A 5,013-nucleotide genomic window follows, 5' to 3' on the forward strand; every position below is an offset into this window, starting at 1 on the left:
CCACACATCTTAGATAGAGTGTGGAGACGGGATGGTCGATTGTGCTAGGAAGGGTAGCATCCCCCCTGGAGTCTAGACCAGTATGGGAACAACTAATTGGACCTACAGGCTGTAGAATGTGGTTGATTTAACTCTGGTGGGCCGACTAGGATTAAATCCAGTCTTTGGGCCACACAACCCATCATGGGACGGAAGCATGACTATGATTTTTCACCAGTATAAAGGGTTATAAACGCATAATTGTAAGTTTAACCATGGATAATATGAGAACAACAGATATGAAAATAGCAGGTATGGGAACAACAGATATAAGAACAGCAGACGGTGATGATATGAAAATAGAATATGTGAAAGCAGACTTGAATACAGAAATGAGAAATATAGAATGTAATGAATGACACAAAGATAACAGCATAAAGGGTAATTTAGTAAAGTATTATCCGTATTAGATATAGTAGTATTACATGTATTTGGGGTGGGGTATACTTTATAACATTCATTAACACCCTTCCATGGTTAGTTAATGGATTACCATGCACGTTTGGCTCCTTTTCGTCATTAAAATCCAACTACTTCACATCCCTCAAAGCTTGCATTTTGTATTTAAAGGGCCAACACTTTTTAATTAAATGGTCTGATGCCCCAACATGATAATCATATCAGGCATTAAGGTCGTACCCTTTTGAGTAAGGAGGTTGAAATGGTGCTCCTAGTATTGGGGCAACTAGCTGACTTTTAATTAGTTGCGGGAACAATTTCATGTAAGTCATCGAGATGAGATGAATTTCCCTTCTTTTTCTCTCCTTTGGAAGTCTTCTTTCTGAGGCCTAAACGTTCTGCTGTCTGAGAGTTAACAATGAACCCAAAGAAATCATCTGCGATTGCACATTATGCTAAATTACACTATTTACTATGGGGTTAAAAACTATGTTATCATTTGTCCATCTAGCATTATTTTCTCTATAAGGGTGATCTTGTATTTCTTGTACTTCTCTATCCTTCTTTTTGCCCATTTTTTTCTTTGCAACCCTCTACTTAGTACCGGAGTTGCCCATCCTTCCCTTATTGAATGTTCCTTCGATTCTTGCCCTAGTAGTTACCAAGTCTGAAAAACTTTGGGGAGTACTTTCAATGAGATGACTAAAGTATGGATCCTTGAGAATGTTGACAAATAAAGAGATTGCCTCTTTATTCTCAAGCGGAGGATGCACTTGTGCTGTTGCTTCCCTCTATCGATAGACATACTCTTTAAAAGAATCATTTGTTTTCTTCTCCATGTTTTGTAAAATTAGCTTGTTTGAAACCATTTTGATTACATGTGTATACTGAAAAATAAAGGCAAGAGCCAAATCTATCCACTTGTGAATCCTTGTACGATCTAGCTAGATTCACCATCTTACAAATGCTCCCGTCAAGCTATTCTAGAAACTGTGGCTAAACAAATTATCATCATTTGAATATGCGACTTTTTTTGGCAATACATCTTCAAATGCGTAATTAGATTCCTAGACTTATTGAAAATTTTGAAATCTAGGACTTTAAATTTCAATGGTAAAACAACATTAGGCACCTAGCACAAATCAAACGAATCTACTGATCTAAAATACATTTGTACCTTCCACAACTTACAAACGTTCTATTAACACCTCATGTTAGCCTTAGAGGCTACGTAAGCTTAATTGTCTTGTTTTGATGATAATAACCCATTAGTGGTTCTAAGTAAGATTATCTTTGCACAATAAGTCTTAGTAAGAACAAACAAAAATGCAAAGATTAAGTAGATTTTTAATAGGTTAGACATCATTAAAAAGGGGGAGAATGTTAGCCCTGTCAGCTACATTATCTTGGTTTATATGTTTTGAAGATATTAACCTATTTGTGGTTTCTAGTATTTTCCATCCTTGCAGATTTTATCTATTACAGGTACAAAGTGTCGGATACATGGAGGTACCAAATCAGAAGCAAAGATCAGGCCGAGTAGACATCAAATAGAAAAATCGGAAGGACACAGACTTAGAAGCACCAAAGCACATCCCGGTGTTTTTATTGTTTATAAATTAATTGTAATAAGGGTTGTGTTACTGAGTGCATATTTTAAATCTTGCGGTGGGTGTCTTGTATGATTTCTGAGTAAGAGTTGAGCCATTGCATAAGCATACTAGGACACATAAGCATATAAGATTTGCACAAAAATAACAAACTCACAATTCATAGTTTTCAAAGTAAAAACAAAGAGTTTGTCAAAATAATCCTATACTCAATTAAGTTTTCAAAATGGGACAAGTGTTAAGTAATATATCATTTATAAACATTTTCAAAACTTGGTCCCGATTTTACAAAACTAGCTCTACATCCTAAAGTCCTAAAAGTCAAGCATATTTTCAATAAAGGACATACTAAGCATATAAGACATCGAAACGAGTTTTAAAATATGTTTTCATAAAATAAGATATCTTATATTTATGGGGAAACTCACTTGGACAAGTTTTAATCTTCATTAGACTCAATATATTTCATATACTTTTGTCCAAGAATGTTTTAAGTCATTAAAAAGCTTTTTGACAAGGAAAAACAAAGTAATCGTCACTACCATAGTGCAGCCTTGAGTCCTGAACACCTTTCGGTATTTTGGGCACAACCTTTTCTATAAAAGTCTAAACGGTACGATCTTGGTGTTCCTAGAAAGCTAAGACAAAATTACACAACTTTCATGTTGATCACTTTTTCTGATTCAGGACCTCATTGACGAATACAGGGGATTCGTCGACGAGGCGCAGTGTATGGTTAGTCGATGAGTACAGGCCCTAGTCGACGAATTCAACAGGCAGAACAGCTCCAAGGGGCGAAAAACGGCTAGTTTATCAAATAAAATAGTTTTTCTTCCCCCCAACGGCTAGTTAACAGCTCATTTGGCTCTTGGGCTATAAATACAAGTTATTAGACTTGTATTAATATGGTTTTGAGCATTGTTGATCATATTTGTGAAAAATATCATTTGATCCAAAACCTAAGCACTTTGCACTTTGCATTTTAGTTATTCTTCACAAGTGCTCAATCCTCTCTTGCTCACTTATTGTAAGATTCATTCCTTGAGAGAATAGAGTGAGGATTTGGTTGTGTTTCATATTGGCTCATTTAAGGAGCATTAAATTGTATTTCCAATCTCTTGTAAGGTTCTTTGTGAACCATTGTTATAAGGTTCTTTGTGAACCGAAGCGAAGGCTCTTGGTGAGCGCGGTAGGGGTTTGTTCCCGAGTGTAGGGATTTGTTCTCGAGTTGTAAGGTTTCTCCACCAGTGAAGGAGTATCTTCAGTGGATTGTGGAATCCTTGACTTGGTGCTAAGGCGTGGACATAGGCTTGGTGCCGAACCACGTAAAAATACCAGTGGTATTCTTTCTCTCCCTTACACTCTTTATTTTATATCTTGTGCATGATTTATATTTATATTGCGATATAATTTCTTGTATCTTGCCAAGAGTTTTTATTTTGTAGAAAAATACGTATTCTACGAAAAGAGTCTATTCACCCCCCCTCTAGACTATATACTTCGGGTTGGGACTTCCAACACCTCATATTTACAATTCACCTCAAAGGTAGCGGCATGTTCTCTAGCAATTTCTCTAGCTATCCCCCTTTCTTCAATGTTGGGAATTATGATTGGTGGTGATTAAGTATTTTCATTTCCAGTTTGTCTAAAACCTAGAGTTGCATGCAACCTTGACACTGCCATTACAAATGGGTGTGAACTTGGGCCCTGACCCATCATCACATTCATTGGCTGTGAGAGAGGGTGTCTATTGATCGGTGTGAACTCCAAAAAAAAATAAAGGATCATCCTACTTAGCTACTGGTTCTGGTGGCTATATAACTTTCCCTTTATTCATGATAGTAAGCATTTCCATTAATTTGTTCACCTGATCTTTTATCTCTTGGACATCTTGACTAACTTCCTTATAGCTTTGCTCAAGTCCCAACATTCGACTTTTTAGATGTTCCCCCATAATTTAGACTCTTTGAGTATTATAAGGATGCAAGGAAATTGATTTGTTCTCCTCAATGTTGAAACCCTAAAATTACAATTTAACTCAATCGTCTTCCTAGCATTGTAACTCTGATACACTAATTCTACATGCAACTGTATAATGTAAGCACGATCCCACCAGCAATGGTTATGTATGAATATGCATGAAATACATGAATGTTTATAAGTGCAATGCAACCTAAAATAACCACTTTGCCAAAACTCTCCACATTTTTTTTTATTACATCAGGTCTAAGAAAAGTACAAAGATGAATTCAAAAAGAAAGATTTTATTTTAATTTTTTTAGTATTTTTTTGCAACTAATTTCATTACAAGAATTTAAAAACAAACAAACACATATTCTTAATGGAAGCGTCTAAACCAACCCAACTTTTGGTGTACATCATGTATAATTTGCAATTTTAGAATCGAATTGTCTAGGATGCACTACATGCTCAACCTGCTTCATTTTATCAGCCATTTTTCTTGCCCTATTAGCGGCTCCTTGTACTTAATGGGTCATCTTAAATGCTTGGTGATCTAGTGCCTGAAACTCGGCCGCCTAATATTGTGTTTTTTTTGTATATAAGGCACTACTTTTTTTATGTTTGGCCTACAACTGTTTATACTCAATGTCCCAACTTTGCAGTCAGACTTCAAATTCTTGTAGGACTTGAGACTTTCCTTTGTTCTTGGCCTCGGTGGTTCTTAATAACTCTCTGTTCATGTCTACTTATGTTTGGAGTTCCTTTCCCTTCTTTCAAAGCTACCATTTCTTCCTCGGCTTCTAGGAACAATTTTTTTTTAATGTTCTGCTAGTACTTGAAGATTATTCATTGATACTTTTATTTCATCAACTGAACATTTAATTTGACCCTTATGGCTACTTCTCCAGCTAAGCAAAGTTTTCCCTACATGTCTACCTTTTCCTATAGCCATACTATTTCTTGAGATTCCTTTCCCATCCAAAATTGAGGTGAGGCCCTAGCA

The sequence above is a fragment of the Malania oleifera genome, chromosome 8, assembly GCF_029873635.1.
Source record: "Malania oleifera isolate guangnan ecotype guangnan chromosome 8, ASM2987363v1, whole genome shotgun sequence".
Taxonomy (NCBI): domain Eukaryota; kingdom Viridiplantae; phylum Streptophyta; class Magnoliopsida; order Santalales; family Ximeniaceae; genus Malania; species Malania oleifera.